Here is a 19,224-nt window from a genome sequence, read left to right as displayed (position 1 = left end):
AGACAATGTGTTCGTTTTGTAATATATAGTTCCGGTCTGGTGTGGCACCCCAGCTAACGTACAACGTTGCCACAACGTTTCGTGTTAGCAGGGACTGTCTGCGGCGCGCTGGTGTGTCCCGGACTTTAGAGTAGAGAGACAGTTCAACTGCAAGTATGAGCGGCAGAAACGGATATTGCCTTCCCTTTAAGTAGAGCGTCAGGGACAGCCTCCCTGGCTTACGGCCATACTAGCCTGAATACGCCCGATCTCGTCCGATCTCGGAAGCTAAGCAGGCTCGGGCCTGGTCAGTACTTGGATGGGAGACCACCTGGGAAAACCAGGTGCTGTAAGCTTTTGCATCTTTTACACACCAGAGGGCGACAAATCACGAGTTTTAACTTTGGATACACGCAATTTCATCATTATTTCAGATTTGACTTCCCCAAATACACAGGCATACAATAGATCTTGTTCTCCAACGTAAACGGTCCCTAGTAACTAGGGTACATTCGTAAATAAATTGAGCATCATGGCTAGAAGTGACTAAATGTTGCCTAATCTTTCTCATCGAGAAATGACACAATTACAGCAACACAAAAAGGAACTCCACCGGACAGAGTTCAGTGCTCACAAGGAGCCTCATTCAACACACACGGTTCCATTCCCATTCATGCAAAGCACGAAAGTGTAAAACTTGGGAACATACTTGAGAGCAAAGATCACATTCAATCTCATTCAAGGCACGGATGTGAATGCAACGGGATGAAATTACTGAAATGATGCCTGCCCTCGAACTGTGATGATGGACTACCCGACTCGCCAATAATATTGGGTTCTGGTGTATTGAAATACAGGAGCTGCTGGATTTGTGTGTTTTCTTACCCCCTCACCATAGTTTGTCAAATGTTTAAACAACTGAACTTATATTCAAGGTTTGTTTCTCTTCATATGTTTTACTGGTTTACATTTGTCTCAGCAACCTGTTGAATGATTCTTCTGCTTTCAAAACAAAATGACAACAGGATGAATGCACACACTTGAAAATACAATACATGCAATGTAATGCATCATAGTGATGCAACCTCCTTTCAGTTTCATACTGCATGTCAATTGAAATCCTTACTGAAATGCACACCTTCTCAAGATTGCGCTTGACTGGCGTGTCAGGCACTCAATTACAGCTGTTTTATCAAGAGAATGTGTTCGTTTTGTAATATATAGTTCCGGTCTGGTGTGGCACCCCAGCTAACGCACAACGTTGCCACAATGTTGCCACAACGTGGCGTGTTATCAGGGACTGTCTGCGGCGCGCTGGTGTGTCCCGGGCTTTAGAGTAGAGAGACAGTTCAACTGTAAGTATGAACGGCAGAAACGGATATTGCCTTCCCTTTAAGTAGAGCGTCAGGGACAGCCTCCCTGGCTTACGGCCATACTAGCCTGAATACGCCCGATCTCGTCCGATCTCGGAAGCTAAGCAGGCTCGGGCCTGGTCAGTACTTGGATGGGAGACCGCCTGGGAATACCAGGTGCTGTAAGCTTTTGCATCTTTTACACACCAGAGGGCGACAAATCACGAGTTTTAACTTTGGATACACGCAATTTCATCATTATTTCAGATTTGACTTCCCCAAATACACAGGCATACAATAGATCTTGTTCTCCAACGTAAACGGTCCCTAGTAACTAGGGTACATTCATAAATAAATTGAGCATCATGGCTAGAAGTGACTAAATGTTGCCTAATCTTTCTCATCGAGAAATGACACAATTACAGCAACACAAAAAGGAACTCCACCGGACAAAGTTCAGTGCTCACAAGGAGCCTCATTCAACACACACGGTTCCATTCCCATTCATGCAAAGCACGAAAGTGTAAAACTTGGGAACATACTTGAGAGCAAAGATCACATTCAATCTCATTCAAGGCACGGATGTGAATGCAACGGGATGAAATTACTGAAATGATGCCTGCCCTCGAACTGTGATGATGGACTACCCGACTCGCCAATAATATTGGGTTCTGGTGTATTGAAATACAGGAGCTGCTGGATTTGTGTGTTTTCTTACCCCCTCACCATAGTTTGTCAAATGTTTAAACAACTGAACTTATATTCAAGGTTTGTTTCTCTTCATATGTTTTACTGGTTTACATTTGTCTCAGCAACCTCAGCAAAAATGATTCTTCTACTTTCAAAACAAAATGACAACAGGATGAATGCACACACTTGAAAATACAATACATGCAATGTTATGCATCATAGTGATGCAACCTCCTTTCAGTTTCATACTGCATGTCAATTGAAATCCTTACTGAAATGCACACCTTCTCAAGATTGCGCTTGACTGGCGTGTCAGGCACTCAATTACAGCTGTTTTATCAAGACAATGTGTTCGTTTTGTAATATATAGTTCCGGTCTGGTGTGGCACCCCAGCTAACGCACAACGTTGCCACAACGTTTCGTGTTAGCAGGGACTGTCTGCGGCGCGCTGGTGTGTCCCGGACTTTAGAGTAGAGAGACAGTTCAACTGCAAGTATGAGCGGCAGAAACGGATATTGCCTTCCCTTTAAGTAGAGCGTCAGGGACAGCCTCCCTGGCTTACGGCCATACTAGCCTGAATACGCCCGATCTCGTCCGATCTCGGAAGCTAAGCAGGCTCGGGCCTGGTCAGTACTTGGATGGGAGACCGCCTGGGAATACCAGGTGCTGTAAGCTTTTGCATCTTTTACACACCAGAGGGCGACAAATCACGAGTTTTAACTTTGGATACTCGCAATTTCATCATTATTTCAGATTTGACTTCCCCAAATACACAGGCATACAATAGATCTTGTTCTCCAACGTAAACGGTCCCTAGTAACTAGGGTACATTCGTAAATAAATTGAGCATCATGGCTAGAAGTGACTAAATGTTGCCTAATCTTTCTCATCGAGAAATTACACAATTACAGCAACACAAAAAGGAACTCCACCGGACAAAGTTCAGTGCTCACAAGGAGCCTCATTCAACACACACGGTTCCATTCCCATTCATGCAAAGCACGAAAGTGTAAAACTTGGGAACATACTTGAGAGCAAAGATCACATTCAATCTCATTCAAGGCACGGATGTGAATGCAACGGGATGAAATTACTGAAATGATGCCTGCCCTCGAACTGTGATGATGGACTACCCGACTCGCCAATAATATTGGCTTCTGGTGTATTGAAATACAGGAGCTGCTGGATTTGTGTCATTTCTTACCCCCTCACCATAGTTTGTCAAATGTTTAAACAACTGAACTTATATTCAAGGTTTGTTTCTCTTCATATGTTTTACTGGTTTACATTTGTCTCAGCAACCTGTTGAATGATTCTTCTGCTTTCAAAACAAAATGACAACAGGATGAATGCACACACTTGAAAATACAATACATGCAATGTTATGCATCATAGTGATGCAACCTCCTTTCAGTTTCATACTGCATGTCAATTGAAATCCTTACTGAAATGCACACCTTCTCAAGATTGCGCTTGACTGGCGTGTCAGGCACTCAATTACAGCTGTTTTATCAAGACAATGTGTTCGTTTTGTAAAATATAGTTCCGGTCTGGTGTGGCACCCCAGCTAACGCACAACGTTGCCACAATGTTGCCACAACGTGGCGTGTTAGCAGGGACTGTCTGCGGCGCGCTGGTGTGTCCCGGGCTTTAGAGTAGAGAGACAGTTCAACTGTAAGTATGAACGGCAGAAACGGATATTGCCTTCCCTTTAAGTAGAGCGTCAGGGACAGCCTCCCTGGCTTACGGCCATACTAGCCTGAATACGCCCGATCTCGTCCGATCTCGGAAGCCAAGCAGGCTCGGGCCTGGTCAGTACTTGGATGGGAGACCGCCTGGGAATACCAGGTGCTGTAAGCTTTTGCATCTTTTACACACCAGAGGGCGACAAATCACGAGTTTTAACTTTGGATACACGCAATTTCATCATTATTTCAGATTTGACTTCCCCAAATACACAGGCATACAATAGATCTTGTTCTCCAACGTAAACGGTCCCTAGTAACTAGGGTACATTCGTAAATAAATTGAGCATCATGGCTAGAAGTGACTAAATGTTGCCTAATCTTTCTCATCGAGAAATGACACAATTACAGCAACACAAAAAGGAACTCCACCGGACAAAGTTCAGTGCTCACAAGGAGCCTCATTCAACACACACGGTTCCATTCCCATTCATGCAAAGCACGAAAGTGTAAAACTTGGGAACATACTTGAGAGCAAAGATCACATTCAATCTCATTCAAGGCACGGATGTGAATGCAACGGGATGAAATTACTGAAATGATGCCTGCCCTCGAACTGTGATGATGGACTACCCGACTCGCCAATAATATTGGGTTCTGGTGTATTGAAATACAGGAGCTGCTGGATTTGTGTGTTTTCTTACCCCCTCACCATAGTTTGTCAAATGTTTAAACAACTGAACTTATATTCAAGGTTTGTTTCTCTTCATATGTTTTACTGGTTTACATTTGTCTCAGCAACCTGTTGAATGATTCTTCTGCTTTCAAAACAAAATGACAACAGGATGAATGCACACACTTGAAAATACAATACATGCAATGTTATGCATCATAGTGATGCAACCTCCTTTCAGTTTCATACTGCATGTCAATTGAAATCCTTACTGAAATGCACACCTTCTCAAGATTGCGCTTGAATGGCGTGTCAGGCACTCAATTACAGCTGTTTTATCAAGACAATGTGTTCGTTTTGTAATACATAGGTCTGGTGTGGCACCCCAGCTAACGCACAACGTTGCCACAACGTTTCGTGTTAGCAGGGACTGTCTGCGGCGTGCTGGTGTGTCCCGGACTTTAGAGTAGAGAGACAGTTCAACTGTAAGTATGAGCGGCAGAAACGGATATTGCCTTCCCTTTAAGTAGAGCGTCAGGGACAGCCTCCCTGGCTTACGGCCATACTAGCCTGAATACGCCCGATCTCGTCCGATCTCGGAAACTAAGCAGGCTCGGGCCTGGTCAGTACTTGGATGGGAGACCGCCTGGGAATACCAGGTGCTGTAAGCTTTTGCATCTTTTACACACCAGAGGGCGACAAATCACGAGTTTTAACTTTGGATACACGCAATTTCATCATTATTTCAGATTTGACTTCCCCAAATACACAGGCATACAATAGATCTTGTTCTCCAATGTAAACGGTCCCTAGTAACTAGGGTACATTCGTAAATAAATTGAGCATCATGGCTAGAAGTGACTAAATGTTGCCTAATCTTTCTCATCGAGAAATGACACAATTACAGCAACACAAAAAGGAACTCCACCGGACAAAGTTCAGTGCTCACAAGGAGCCTCATTCAACACACACGGTTCCATTCCCATTCATGCAAAGCACGAAAGTGTAAAACTTGGGAACATACTTGAGAGCAAAGATCACATTCAATCTCATTCAAGGCACGGATGTGAATGCAACGGGATGAAATTACTGAAATGATGCCTGCCCTCGAACTGTGATGATGGACTACCCGACTCGCCAATAATATTGGGTTCTGGTGTATTGAAATACAGGAGCTGCTGGATTTGTGTGTTTTCTTACCCCCTCACCATAGTTTGTCAAATGTTTAAACAACTGAACTTATATTCAAGGTTTGTTTCTCTTCATATGTTTTACTGGTTTACATTTGTCTCAGCAACCTGTTGAATGATTCTTCTGCTTTCAAAACAAAATGACAACAGGATGAATGCACACACTTGTAAAAACAATACATGCAATGTTATGCATCATAGTGATGCAACCTCCTTTCAGTTTCATACTGCATGTCAATTGAAATCCTTACTGAAATGCACACCTTCTCAAGATTGCGCTTGACTGGCGTGTCAGGCACTCAATTACAGCTGTTTTATCAAGACAATGTGTTCGTTTTGTAATATATAGTTCCGGTCTGGTGTGGCACCCCAGCTAACGCACAACGTTGCCACAATGTTGCCACAACGTGGCGTGTTAGCAGGGACTGTCTGCGGCGCGCTGGTGTGTCCCGGGCTTTAGAGTAGAGAGACAGTTCAACTGTAAGTATGAACGGCAGAAACGGATATTGCCTTCCCTTTAAGTAGAGCGTCAGGGACAGCATTCCTGGCTTACGGCCATACTAGCCTGAATACGCCCGATCTCGTCCGATCTCGGAAGCTAAGCAGGCTTGGGCCTGGTCAGTACTTGGATGGGAGACTGCCTGGAAATACCAGGTGCTGTAAGCTTTTGCATCTTTTACACACCAGAGGGCGACAAATCACGAGTTTTAACTTTGGATACACGCAATTTCATCATTATTTCAGATTTGACTTCCCCAAATACACAGGCATACAATAGATCTTGTTCTCCAACGTAAACGGTCCCTAGTAACTAGGGTACATTCGTAAATAAATTGAGCATCATGGCTAGAAGTGACTTAATGTTGCCTAATCTTTCTCATCGAGAAATGACACAATTACAGCAACACAAAAAGGAACTCCACCGGACAAAGTTCAGTGCTCACAAGGAGCTTCATTCAACACATACGGTTCCATTCCCATTCATGCAAAGCACGAAAGTGTAAAACTTGGGAACATACTTGAGAGCAAAGATCACATTCAATCTCATTCAAGGCACGGATGTGAATGCAACGGGATGAAATTACTGAAATTATGCCTGCCCTCGAACTGTGATGATGGACTACCCGACTCGCCAATAATATTGGGTTCTGGTGTATTGAAGTACAGGAGCTGCTGGATTTGTGTGTTTTCTTACCCCCTCACCATAGTTTGTCAAATGTTTAAACAACTGAACTTATATTCAAGGTTTGTTTCTCTTCATATGTTTTACTGGTTTACATTTGTCTCAGCAACCTGTTGAATGATTCTTCTGCTTTCAAAACAAAATGACAACAGGATGAATGCACACACTTGAAAATACAATACATGCAATGTTATGCATCATAGTGATGCAACCTCCTTTCAGTTTCATACTGCATGTCAATTGAAATCCTTACTGAAATGCACACCTTCTCAAGATTGCGCTTGACTGGCGTGTCAGGCACTCAATTACAGCTGTTTTATCAAGACAATGTGTTCGTTTTGTAATATATAGTTCCGGTCTGGTGTGGCACCCCAGCTAACGCACAACGTTGCCACAACGTTTCGTGTTAGCAGGGACTGTCTGCGGCGCGCTGGTGTGTCCCGGACTTTAGAGTAGAGAGACAGTTCAATTGCAAGTATGAGCGGCAGAAACGGATATTGCCTTCCCTTTAAGTAGAGCGTCACGGACAGCCTCTCTGGCTTACGGCCATACTAGCCTGAATACGCCCGATCTCATCCGATCTCGGAAGCTAAGCAGGCTCGGGCCTGGTCAGTACTTGGATGGGAGACCGCCTGGGAATACCAGGTGCTGTAAGCTTTTGCATCTTTTACACACCAGAGGGCGACAAATCACGAGTTTTAACTTTGGATACACGCAATTTCATCATTATTTCAGATTTGACTTCCCCAAATACACAGGCATACAATAGATCTTGTTCTCCAACGTAAACGGTCCCTAGTAACTAGTGTACATTCGTAAATAAATTGAGCATCATGGCTAGAAGTGACTAAATGTTGCCTAATCTTTCTCATCGAGAAATGACACAATTACAGCAACACAAAAAGGAACTCCACCGGACAAAGTTCAGTGCTCACAAGGAGCCTCATTCAACACACACGGTTCCATTCCCATTCATGCAAAGCACGAAAGTGTAAAACGTGGGACAATACTTGAGAGCAAAGATCACATTCAATCTCATTCAAGGCACGGATGTGAATGCAACGGGATGAAATTACTGAAATGATGCCTGCCCTCGAACTGTGATGATGGACTACCCGACTCGCCAATAATATTGGGTTCTGGTGTATTGAAATACAGGAGCTGCTGGATTTGTGTGTTTTCTTACCCCCTCACCATAGTTTGTCAAATGTTTAAACAACTGAACTTATATTCAAGGTTTGTTTCTCTTCATATGTTTTACTGGTTTACATTTGTCTCAGCAACCTGTTGAATGATTCTTCTGCTTTCAAAACAAAATGACAACAGGATGAATGCACACACTTGAAAATACAATACATGCAATGTTATGCATCATAGTGATGCAACCTCCTTTCAGTTTCATACTGCATGTCAATTGAAATCCTTACTGAAATGCACACCTTCTCAAGATTGCGCTTGACTGGCGTGTCAGGCACTCAATTACAGCTGTTTTATCAAGACAATGTGTTCGTTTTGTAATATATAGTTCCGGTCTGGTGTGGCACCCCAGCTAACGCACAACGTTGCCACAATGTTGCCACAACGTGGCGTGTTAGCAGGGACTATCTGCGGCGCGCTGCTGTGTCCCGGGCTTTAGAGTAGAGAGACAGTTCAACTGTAAGTATGAACGGCAGAAACGGATATTGCCTTCCCTTTAAGTAGAGCGTCAGGGACAGCCTTTCTGGCTTACGGCCATACTAGCCTGAATACGCCCGATCTCGTCCGATCTCGGAAGCTAAGCAGGCTCGGGCCTGGTCAGTACTTGGATGGGAGACCGCCTGGGAATACCAGGTGCTGTAAGCTTTTGCATCTTTTACACACCAGAGGGCGACAAATCACGAGTTTTAACTTTGGATACACGCAATTTCATCATTATTTCAGATTTGACTTCCCCAAATACACAGGCATACAATAGATCTTGTTCTCCAACGTAAACGGTCCCTAGTAACTAGGGTACATTCATAAATAAATTGAGCATCATGGCTAGAAGTGACTAAATGTTGCCTAATCTTTCTCATCGAGAAATGACACAATTACAGCAACACAAAAAGGAACTCCACCGGACAAAGTTCAGTGCTCACAAGGAGCCTCATTCAACACACACGGTTCCATTCCCATTCATGCAAAGCACGAAAGTGTAAAACTTGGGAACATACTTGAGAGCAAAGATCACATTCAATCTCATTCAAGGCACGGATGTGAATGCAACGGGATGAAATTACTGAAATGATGCCTGCCCTCGAACTGTGATGATGGACTACCCGACTCGCCAATAATATTGGGTTCTGGTGTATTGAAATACAGGAGCTGCTGGATTTGTGTGTTTTCTTACCCCCTCACCATAGTTTGTCAAATGTTTAAACAACTGAACTTATATTCAAGGTTTGTTTCTCTTCATATGTTTTACTGGTTTACATTTGTCTCAGCAACCTCAGCAAAAATGATTCTTCTACTTTCAAAACAAAATGACAACAGGATGAATGCACACACTTGAAAATACAATACATGCAATGTTATGCATCATAGTGATGCAACCTCCTTTCAGTTTCATACTGCATGTCAATTGAAATCCTTACTGAAATGCACACCTTCTCAAGATTGCGCTTGACTGGCGTGTCAGGCACTCAATTACAGCTGTTTTATCAAGACAATGTGTTCGTTTTGTAATATATAGTTCCGGTCTGGTGTGGCACCCCAGCTAACGCACAACGTTGCCACAACGTTTCGTGTTAGCAGGGACTGTCTGCGGCGCGCTGGTGTGTCCCGGACTTTAGAGTAGAGAGACAGTTCAACTGCAAGTATGAGCGGCAGAAACGGATATTGCCTTCCCTTTAAGTAGAGCGTCAGGGACAGCCTCCCTGGCTTACGGCCATACTAGCCTGAATACGCCCGATCTCGTCCGATCTCGGAAGCTAAGCAGGCTCGGGCCTGGTCAGTACTTGGATGGGAGACCGCCTGGGAATACCAGGTGCTGTAAGCTTTTGCATCTTTTACACACCAGAGGGCGACAAATCACGAGTTTTAACTTTGGATACTCGCAATTTCATCATTATTTCAGATTTGACTTCCCCAAATACACAGGCATACAATAGATCTTGTTCTCCAACGTAAACGGTCCCTAGTAACTAGGGTACATTCGTAAATAAATTGAGCATCATGGCTAGAAGTGACTAAATGTTGCCTAATCTTTCTCATCGAGAAATTACACAATTACAGCAACACAAAAAGGAACTCCACCGGACAAAGTTCAGTGCTCACAAGGAGCCTCATTCAACACACACGGTTCCATTCCCATTCATGCAAAGCACGAAAGTGTAAAACTTGGGAACATACTTGAGAGCAAAGATCACATTCAATCTCATTCAAGGCACGGATGTGAATGCAACGGGATGAAATTACTGAAATGATGCCTGCCCTCGAACTGTGATGATGGACTACCCGACTCGCCAATAATATTGGCTTCTGGTGTATTGAAATACAGGAGCTGCTGGATTTGTGTCATTTCTTACCCCCTCACCATAGTTTGTCAAATGTTTAAACAACTGAACTTATATTCAAGGTTTGTTTCTCTTCATATGTTTTACTGGTTTACATTTGTCTCAGCAACCTGTTGAATGATTCTTCTGCTTTCAAAACAAAATGACAACAGGATGAATGCACACACTTGAAAATACAATACATGCAATGTTATGCATCATAGTGATGCAACCTCCTTTCAGTTTCATACTGCATGTCAATTGAAATCCTTACTGAAATGCACACCTTCTCAAGATTGCGCTTGACTGGCGTGTCAGGCACTCAATTACAGCTGTTTTATCAAGACAATGTGTTCGTTTTGTAAAATATAGTTCCGGTCTGGTGTGGCACCCCAGCTAACGCACAACGTTGCCACAATGTTGCCACAACGTGGCGTGTTAGCAGGGACTGTCTGCGGCGCGCTGGTGTGTCCCGGGCTTTAGAGTAGAGAGACAGTTCAACTGTAAGTATGAACGGCAGAAACGGATATTGCCTTCCCTTTAAGTAGAGCGTCAGGGACAGCCTCCCTGGCTTACGGCCATACTAGCCTGAATACGCCCGATCTCGTCCGATCTCGGAAGCCAAGCAGGCTCGGGCCTGGTCAGTACTTGGATGGGAGACCGCCTGGGAATACCAGGTGCTGTAAGCTTTTGCATCTTTTACACACCAGAGGGCGACAAATCACGAGTTTTAACTTTGGATACACGCAATTTCATCATTATTTCAGATTTGACTTCCCCAAATACACAGGCATACAATAGATCTTGTTCTCCAACGTAAACGGTCCCTAGTAACTAGGGTACATTCGTAAATAAATTGAGCATCATGGCTAGAAGTGACTAAATGTTGCCTAATCTTTCTCATCGAGAAATGACACAATTACAGCAACACAAAAAGGAACTCCACCGGACAAAGTTCAGTGCTCACAAGGAGCCTCATTCAACACACACGGTTCCATTCCCATTCATGCAAAGCACGAAAGTGTAAAACTTGGGAACATACTTGAGAGCAAAGATCACATTCAATCTCATTCAAGGCACGGATGTGAATGCAACGGGATGAAATTACTGAAATGATGCCTGCCCTCGAACTGTGATGATGGACTACCCGACTCGCCAATAATATTGGGTTCTGGTGTATTGAAATACAGGAGCTGCTGGATTTGTGTGTTTTCTTACCCCCTCACCATAGTTTGTCAAATGTTTAAACAACTGAACTTATATTCAAGGTTTGTTTCTCTTCATATGTTTTACTGGTTTACATTTGTCTCAGCAACCTGTTGAATGATTCTTCTGCTTTCAAAACAAAATGACAACAGGATGAATGCACACACTTGAAAATACAATACATGCAATGTTATGCATCATAGTGATGCAACCTCCTTTCAGTTTCATACTGCATGTCAATTGAAATCCTTACTGAAATGCACACCTTCTCAAGATTGCGCTTGACTGGCGTGTCAGGCACTCAATTACAGCTGTTTTATCAAGACAATGTGTTCGTTTTGTAATACATAGGTCTGGTGTGGCACCCCAGCTAACGCACAACGTTGCCACAACGTTTCGTGTTAGCAGGGACTGTCTGCGGCGTGCTGGTGTGTCCCGGACTTTAGAGTAGAGAGACAGTTCAACTGTAAGTATGAGCGGCAGAAACGGATATTGCCTTCCCTTTAAGTAGAGCGTCAGGGACAGCCTCCCTGGCTTACGGCCATACTAGCCTGAATACGCCCGATCTCGTCCGATCTCGGAAACTAAGCAGGCTCGGGCCTGGTCAGTACTTGGATGGGAGACCGCCTGGGAATACCAGGTGCTGTAAGCTTTTGCATCTTTTACACACCAGAGGGCGACAAATCACGAGTTTTAACTTTGGATACACGCAATTTCATCATTATTTCAGATTTGACTTCCCCAAATACACAGGCATACAATAGATCTTGTTCTCCAATGTAAACGGTCCCTAGTAACTAGGGTACATTCGTAAATAAATTGAGCATCATGGCTAGAAGTGACTAAATGTTGCCTAATCTTTCTCATCGAGAAATGACACAATTACAGCAACACAAAAAGGAACTCCACCGGACAAAGTTCAGTGCTCACAAGGAGCCTCATTCAACACACACGGTTCCATTCCCATTCATGCAAAGCACGAAAGTGTAAAACTTGGGAACATACTTGAGAGCAAAGATCACATTCAATCTCATTCAAGGCACGGATGTGAATGCAACGGGATGAAATTACTGAAATGATGCCTGCCCTCGAACTGTGATGATGGACTACCCGACTCGCCAATAATATTGGGTTCTGGTGTATTGAAATACAGGAGCTGCTGGATTTGTGTGTTTTCTTACCCCCTCACCATAGTTTGTCAAATGTTTAAACAACTGAACTTATATTCAAGGTTTGTTTCTCTTCATATGTTTTACTGGTTTACATTTGTCTCAGCAACCTGTTGAATGATTCTTCTGCTTTCAAAACAAAATGACAACAGGATGAATGCACACACTTGTAAAAACAATACATGCAATGTTATGCATCATAGTGATGCAACCTCCTTTCAGTTTCATACTGCATGTCAATTGAAATCCTTACTGAAATGCACACCTTCTCAAGATTGCGCTTGACTGGCGTGTCAGGCACTCAATTACAGCTGTTTTATCAAGACAATGTGTTCGTTTTGTAATATATAGTTCCGGTCTGGTGTGGCACCCCAGCTAACGCACAACGTTGCCACAATGTTGCCACAACGTGGCGTGTTAGCAGGGACTGTCTGCGGCGCGCTGGTGTGTCCCGGGCTTTAGAGTAGAGAGACAGTTCAACTGTAAGTATGAACGGCAGAAACGGATATTGCCTTCCCTTTAAGTAGAGCGTCAGGGACAGCATTCCTAGCTCACGGCCATACTAGCCTGAATACGCCCGATCTCGTCCGATCTCGGAAGCTAAGCAGGCTCGGGCCTGGTCAGTACTTGGATGGGAGACCGCCTGGGAATACCAGGTGCTGTAAGCTTTTGCATCTTTTACACACCAGAGGGCGACATATCACGAGTTTTAACTTTGGATACACGCAATTTCATCATTATTTCAGATTTGACTTCCCCAAATACACAGGCATACAATAGATCTTGTTCTCCAATGTAAACGGTCCCTAGTAACTAGGGTACATTCATAAATAAATTGAGCATCATGGCTAGAAGTGACTAAATGTTGCCTAATCTTTCTCATCGAGAAATGACAGAATTACAGCAACACAAAAAGGATCTCCACCGGACAAAGTTCAGTGCTCACAAGGAGCCTCATTCAACACACACGGTTCCATTCCCATTCATGCAAAGCACGAAAGTGTAAAACTTGGGAACATACTTGAGAGCAAAGATCACATTCAATCTCATTCAAGGCACGGATGTGAATGCAACAAGATGAAATTACTGAAATGATGCCTGCCCTCGAACTGTGATGATGGACTACCCGACTCGCCAATAATATTGGGTTCTGGTGTATTGAAATACAGGAGCTGCTGGATTTGTGTGTTTTCTTACCCCCTCACCATAGTTTGTCAAATGTTTAAACAACTGAACTTATATTCAAGGTTTGTTTCTCTTCATATGTTTTACTGGTTTACATTTGTCTCAGCAACCTGTTGAATGATTCTTCTGCTTTCAAAACAAAATGACAACAGGATGAATGCACACACTTGAAAATACAATACATGCAATGTTATGCATCATAGTGATGCAACCTCCTTTCAGTTTCATACTGCATGTCAATTTAAATCCTTACTGAAATGCACACCTTCTCAAGATTGCGCTTGACTGGCGTGTCAGGCACTCAATTACAGCTGTTTTATCAAGACAATGTGTTCGTTTTGTAATATATAGTTCCGGTCTGGTGTGGCACCCCAGCTAACGCACAACGTTGCCACAATGTTGCCACAACGTGGCGTGTTAGCAGGGACTGTCTGCGGCGCGCTGGTGTGTCCCGGGCTTTAGAGTAGAGAGACAGTTCAACTGTAAGTATGAACGGCAGAAACGGATATTGCCTTCCCTTTAAGTAGAGCGTCAGGGACAGCCTCCCTGGCTTACGGCCATACTAGCCTGAATACGCCCGATCTCGTCCGATCTCGGAAGCTAAGCAGGCTTGGGCCTGGTCAGTACTTGGATGGGAGACTGCCTGGAAATACCAGGTGCTGTAAGCTTTTGCATCTTTTACACACCAGAGGGCGACAAATCACGAGTTTTAACTTTGGATACACGCAATTTCATCATTATTTCAGATTTGACTTCCCCAAATACACAGGCATACAATAGATCTTGTTCTCCAACGTAAACGGTCCCTAGTAACTAGGGTACATTCGTAAATAAATTGAGCATCATGGCTAGAAGTGACTAAATGTTGCCTAATCTTTCTCATCGAGAAATGACACAATTACAGCAACACAAAAAGGAACTCCACCGGACAAAGTTCAGTGCTCACAAGGAGCTTCATTCAACACATACGGTTCCATTCCCATTCATGCAAAGCACGAAAGTGTAAAACTTGGGAACATACTTGAGAGCAAAGATCACATTCAATCTCATTCAAGGCACGGATGTGAATGCAACGGGATGAAATTACTGAAATTATGCCTGCCCTCGAACTGTGATGATGGACTACCCGACTCGCCAATAATATTGGGTTCTGGTGTATTGAAGTACAGGAGCTGCTGGATTTGTGTGTTTTCTTACCCCCTCACCATAGTTTGTCAAATGTTTAAACAACTGAACTTATATTCAAGGTTTGTTTCTCTTCATATGTTTTACTGGTTTACATTTGTCTCAGCAACCTGTTGAATGATTCTTCTGCTTTCAAAACAAAATGACAACAGGATGAATGCACACACTTGAAAATACAATACATGCAATGTTATGCATCATAGTGATGCAACCTCCTTTCAGTTTCATACTGCATGTCAATTGAAATCCTTACTGAAATGCACACCTTCTCAAGATTGCGCTTGACTGGCGTGTCAGGCACTCAATTACAGCTGTTTTATCAAGACAATGTGTTCGTTTTGTAATATATAGTTCCGGTCTGGTGTGGCACCCCAGCTAACGCACAACGTTGCCACAACGTTTCGTGTTAGCAGGGACTGTCTGCGGCGCGCTGGTGTGTCCCGGACTTTAGAGTAGAGAGACAGTTCAATTGCAAGTATGAGCGGCAGAAACGGATATTGCCTTCCCTTTAAGTAGAGCGTCAGGGACAGCCTCTCTGGCTTACGGCCATACTAGCCTGAATACGCCCGATCTCATCCGATCTCGGAAGCTAAGCAGGCTCGGGCCTGGTCAGTACTTGGATGGGAGACCGCCTGGGAATACCAGGTGCTGTAAGCTTTTGCATCTTTTACACACCAGAGGGCGACAAATCACGAGTTTTAACTTTGGATACACGCAATTTCATCATTATTTCAGATTTGACTTCCCCAAATACACAGGCATACAATAGATCTTGTTCTCCAACGTAAACGGTCCCTAGTAACTAGTGTACATTCGTAAATAAATTGAGCATCATGGCTAGAAGTGACTAAATGTTGCCTAATCTTTCTCATCGAGAAATGACACAATTACAGCAACACAAAACGGAACTCCACCGGACAAAGTTCAGTGCTCACAAGGAGCCTCATTCAACACACACGGTTCCATTCCCATTCATGCAAAGCACGAAAGTGTAAAACTTGGGACAATACTTGAGAGCAAAGATCACATTCAATCTCATTCAAGGCACGGATGTGAATGCAACGGGATGAAATTACTGAAATGATGCCTGCCCTCGAACTGTGATGATGGACTACCCGACTCGCCAATAATATTGGGTTCTGGTGTATTGAAATACAGGAGCTGCTGGATTTGTGTGTTTTCTTACCCCCTCACCATAGTTTGTCAAATGTTTAAACAACTGAACTTATATTCAAGGTTTGTTTCTCTTCATATGTTTTACTGGTTTACATTTGTCTCAGCAACCTGTTGAATGATTCTTCTGCTTTCAAAACAAAATGACAACAGGATGAATGCACACACTTGAAAATACAATACATGCAATGTTATGCATCATAGTGATGCAACCTCCTTTCAGTTTCATACTGCATGTCAATTGAAATCCTTACTGAAATGCACACCTTCTCAAGATTGCGCTTGACTGGCGTGTCAGGCACTCAATTACAGCTGTTTTATCAAGACAATGTGTTCGTTTTGTAATATATAGTTCCGGTCTGGTGTGGCACCCCAGCTAACGCACAACGTTGCCACAATGTTGCCACAACGTGGCGTGTTAGCAGGGACTATCTGCGGCGCGCTGCTGTGTCCCGGGCTTTAGAGTAGAGAGACAGTTCAACTGTAAGTATGAACGGCAGAAACGGATATTGCCTTCCCTTTAAGTAGAGCGTCAGGGACAGCCTTTCTGGCTTACGGCCATACTAGCCTGAATACGCCCGATCTCGTCCGATCTCGGAAGCTAAGCAGGCTCGGGCCTGGTCAGTACTTGGATGGGAGACCGCCTGGGAATACCAGGTGCTGTAAGCTTTTGCATCTTTTACACACCAGAGGGCGACAAATCACGAGTTTTAACTTTGGATACACGCAATTTCATCATTATTTCAGATTTGACTTCCCCAAATACACAGGCATACAATAGATCTTGTTCTCCAACGTAAACGGTCCCTAGTAACTAGGGTACATTCATAAATAAATTGAGCATCATGGCTAGAAGTGACTAAATGTTGCCTAATCTTTCTCATCGAGAAATGACACAATTACAGCAACACAAAAAGGAACTCCACCGGACAAAGTTCAGTGCTCACAAGGAGCCTCATTCAACACACACGGTTCCATTCCCATTCATGCAAAGCACGAAAGTGTAAAACTTGGGAACATACTTGAGAGCAAAGATCACATTCAATCTCATTCAAGGCACGGATGTGAATGCAACGGGATGAAATTACTGAAATGATGCCTGCCCTCGAACTGTGATGATGGACTACCCGACTCGCCAATAATATTGGGTTCTGGTGTATTGAAATACAGGAGCTGCTGGATTTGTGTGTTTTCTTACCCCCTCACCATAGTTTGTCAAATGTTTAAACAACTGAACTTATATTCAAGGTTTGTTTCTCTTCATATGTTTTACTGGTTTACATTTGTCTCAGCAACCTCAGCAAAAATGATTCTTGTACTTTCAAAACAAAATGACAACAGGATGAATGCACACACTTGAAAATACAATACATGCAATGTTATGCATCATAGTGATGCAACCTCCTTTCAGTTTCATACTGCATGTCAATTGAAATCCTTACTGAAATGCACACCTTCTCAAGATTGCGCTTGACTGGCGTGTCAGGCACTCAATTACAGCTGTTTTATCAAGACAATGTGTTCGTTTTGTAATATATAGTTCCGGTCTGGTGTGGCACCCCAGCTAACGCACAACGTTGCCACAACGTTTCGTGTTAGCAGGGACTGTCTGCGGCGCGCTGGTGTGTCCCGGACTTTAGAGTAGAGAGACAGTTCAACTGCAAGTATGAGCGGCAGAAACGGATATTGCCTTCCCTTTAAGTAGAGCGTCAGGGACAGCCTCCCTGGCTTACGGCCATACTAGCCTGAATACGCCCGATCTCGTCCGATCTCGGAAGCTAAGCAGGCTCGGGCCTGGTCAGTACTTGGATGGGAGACCGCCTGGGAATACCAGGTGCTGTAAGCTTTTGCATCTTTTACACACCAGAGGGCGACAAATCACGAGTTTTAACTTTGGATACACGCAATTTCATCATTATTTCAGATTTGACTTCCCCAAATACACAGGCATACAATAGATCTTGTTCTCCAACGTAAACGGTCCCTAGTAACTAGGGTACATTCGTAAATAAATTGAGCATCATGGCTAGAAGTGACTAAATGTTGCCTAATCTTTCTCATCGAGAAATTACACAATTACAGCAACACAAAAAGGAACTCCACCGGACAAAGTTCAGTGCTCACAAGGAGCCTCATTCAACACACACGGTTCCATTCCCATTCATGCAAAGCACGAAAGTGTAAAACTTGGGAACATACTTGAGAGCAAAGATCACATTCAATCTCATTCAAGGCACGGATGTGAATGCAACGGGATGAAATTACTGAAATGATGCCTGCCCTCGAACTGTGATGATGGACTACCCGACTCGCCAATAATATTGGGTTCTGGTGTATTGAAATACAGGAGCTGCTGGATTTGTGTGTTTTCTTACTCCCTCACCATAGTTTGTCAAATGTTTAAACAACTGAACTTATATTCAAGGTTTGTTTCTCTTCATATGTTTTACTGGTTTACATTTGTCTCAGCAACCTGTTGAATGATTCTTCTGCTTTCAAAACAAAATGACAACAGGATGAATGCACACACTTGAAAATACAATACATGCAATGTTATGCATCATAGTGATGCAACCTCCTTTCAGTTTCATACTGCATGTCAATTGAAATCCTTACTGAAATGCACACCTTCTCAAGATTGCGCTTGACTGGCGTGTCAGGCACTCAATTACAGCTGTTTTATCAAGACAATGTGTTCGTTTTGTAATATATAGTTCCGGTCTGGTGTGGCACCCCAGCTAACGCACAACGTTGCCACAATGTTGCCACAACGTGGCGTGTTAGCAGGGACTATCTGCGGCGCGCTGCTGTGTCCCGGGCTTTAGAGTAGAGAGACAGTTCAACTGTAAGTATGAACGGCAGAAACGGATATTGCCTTCCCTTTAAGTAGAGCGTCAGGGACAGCCTTTCTGGCTTACGGCCATACTAGCCTGAATACGCCCGATCTCGTCCGATCTCGGAAGCTAAGCAGGCTCGGGCCTGGTCAGTACTTGGATGGGAGACCGCCTGGGAATACCAGGTGCTGTAAGCTTTTGCAT

The 19,224-nt window shown here is 43.6% G+C and overlaps 17 non-coding genes across 17 annotated transcripts; all 17 read left to right on the top strand.

Moving 5' to 3' along the window:
- Positions 1-216: 216 nt before the first annotated feature.
- LOC136755850 (5S ribosomal RNA) lies at positions 217-335 on the top strand. The gene has a single exon (XR_010817960.1). It is a non-coding gene; the product is annotated as a 5S ribosomal RNA (ribosomal RNA).
- A 1,066-nt stretch (positions 336-1,401) lies between these two features.
- LOC136757846 (5S ribosomal RNA) lies at positions 1,402-1,520 on the top strand. Its single transcript, XR_010819663.1, has one exon. It is a non-coding gene; the product is annotated as a 5S ribosomal RNA (ribosomal RNA).
- Positions 1,521-2,578: 1,058 nt separating this feature from the next.
- LOC136757845 (5S ribosomal RNA) lies at positions 2,579-2,697 on the top strand. The gene has a single exon (XR_010819662.1). It is a non-coding gene; the product is annotated as a 5S ribosomal RNA (ribosomal RNA).
- Positions 2,698-3,763: 1,066 nt separating this feature from the next.
- LOC136756150 (5S ribosomal RNA) lies at positions 3,764-3,882 on the top strand. The gene has a single exon (XR_010818252.1). It is a non-coding gene; the product is annotated as a 5S ribosomal RNA (ribosomal RNA).
- Positions 3,883-4,932: 1,050 nt separating this feature from the next.
- Positions 4,933-5,051, top strand: LOC136756718 (5S ribosomal RNA). Its single transcript, XR_010818782.1, has one exon. It is a non-coding gene; the product is annotated as a 5S ribosomal RNA (ribosomal RNA).
- A 1,066-nt stretch (positions 5,052-6,117) lies between these two features.
- On the top strand, positions 6,118-6,236 carry LOC136757003 (5S ribosomal RNA). Its single transcript, XR_010819052.1, has one exon. It is a non-coding gene; the product is annotated as a 5S ribosomal RNA (ribosomal RNA).
- A 1,055-nt stretch (positions 6,237-7,291) lies between these two features.
- LOC136757950 (5S ribosomal RNA) lies at positions 7,292-7,410 on the top strand. Its single transcript, XR_010819761.1, has one exon. It is a non-coding gene; the product is annotated as a 5S ribosomal RNA (ribosomal RNA).
- A 1,066-nt stretch (positions 7,411-8,476) lies between these two features.
- On the top strand, positions 8,477-8,595 carry LOC136757843 (5S ribosomal RNA). The gene has a single exon (XR_010819660.1). It is a non-coding gene; the product is annotated as a 5S ribosomal RNA (ribosomal RNA).
- Positions 8,596-9,653: 1,058 nt separating this feature from the next.
- On the top strand, positions 9,654-9,772 carry LOC136757842 (5S ribosomal RNA). The gene has a single exon (XR_010819659.1). It is a non-coding gene; the product is annotated as a 5S ribosomal RNA (ribosomal RNA).
- A 1,066-nt stretch (positions 9,773-10,838) lies between these two features.
- Positions 10,839-10,957, top strand: LOC136756149 (5S ribosomal RNA). The gene has a single exon (XR_010818251.1). It is a non-coding gene; the product is annotated as a 5S ribosomal RNA (ribosomal RNA).
- Positions 10,958-12,007: 1,050 nt separating this feature from the next.
- On the top strand, positions 12,008-12,126 carry LOC136756717 (5S ribosomal RNA). Its single transcript, XR_010818781.1, has one exon. It is a non-coding gene; the product is annotated as a 5S ribosomal RNA (ribosomal RNA).
- A 1,066-nt stretch (positions 12,127-13,192) lies between these two features.
- Positions 13,193-13,311, top strand: LOC136756558 (5S ribosomal RNA). The gene has a single exon (XR_010818634.1). It is a non-coding gene; the product is annotated as a 5S ribosomal RNA (ribosomal RNA).
- A 1,066-nt stretch (positions 13,312-14,377) lies between these two features.
- Positions 14,378-14,496, top strand: LOC136757002 (5S ribosomal RNA). The gene has a single exon (XR_010819051.1). It is a non-coding gene; the product is annotated as a 5S ribosomal RNA (ribosomal RNA).
- A 1,055-nt stretch (positions 14,497-15,551) lies between these two features.
- On the top strand, positions 15,552-15,670 carry LOC136757938 (5S ribosomal RNA). The gene has a single exon (XR_010819749.1). It is a non-coding gene; the product is annotated as a 5S ribosomal RNA (ribosomal RNA).
- Positions 15,671-16,736: 1,066 nt separating this feature from the next.
- On the top strand, positions 16,737-16,855 carry LOC136757841 (5S ribosomal RNA). Its single transcript, XR_010819658.1, has one exon. It is a non-coding gene; the product is annotated as a 5S ribosomal RNA (ribosomal RNA).
- Positions 16,856-17,913: 1,058 nt separating this feature from the next.
- Positions 17,914-18,032, top strand: LOC136757840 (5S ribosomal RNA). Its single transcript, XR_010819657.1, has one exon. It is a non-coding gene; the product is annotated as a 5S ribosomal RNA (ribosomal RNA).
- Positions 18,033-19,098: 1,066 nt separating this feature from the next.
- LOC136757839 (5S ribosomal RNA) lies at positions 19,099-19,217 on the top strand. Its single transcript, XR_010819656.1, has one exon. It is a non-coding gene; the product is annotated as a 5S ribosomal RNA (ribosomal RNA).
- The last annotated feature ends 7 nt before the right edge of the window (positions 19,218-19,224 follow it).

Source organism: Amia ocellicauda, chromosome 8, assembly GCF_036373705.1.
Source record: "Amia ocellicauda isolate fAmiCal2 chromosome 8, fAmiCal2.hap1, whole genome shotgun sequence".
Taxonomy (NCBI): domain Eukaryota; kingdom Metazoa; phylum Chordata; class Actinopteri; order Amiiformes; family Amiidae; genus Amia; species Amia ocellicauda.
This window is presented reverse-complemented; position numbering and strand designations above follow the sequence as displayed.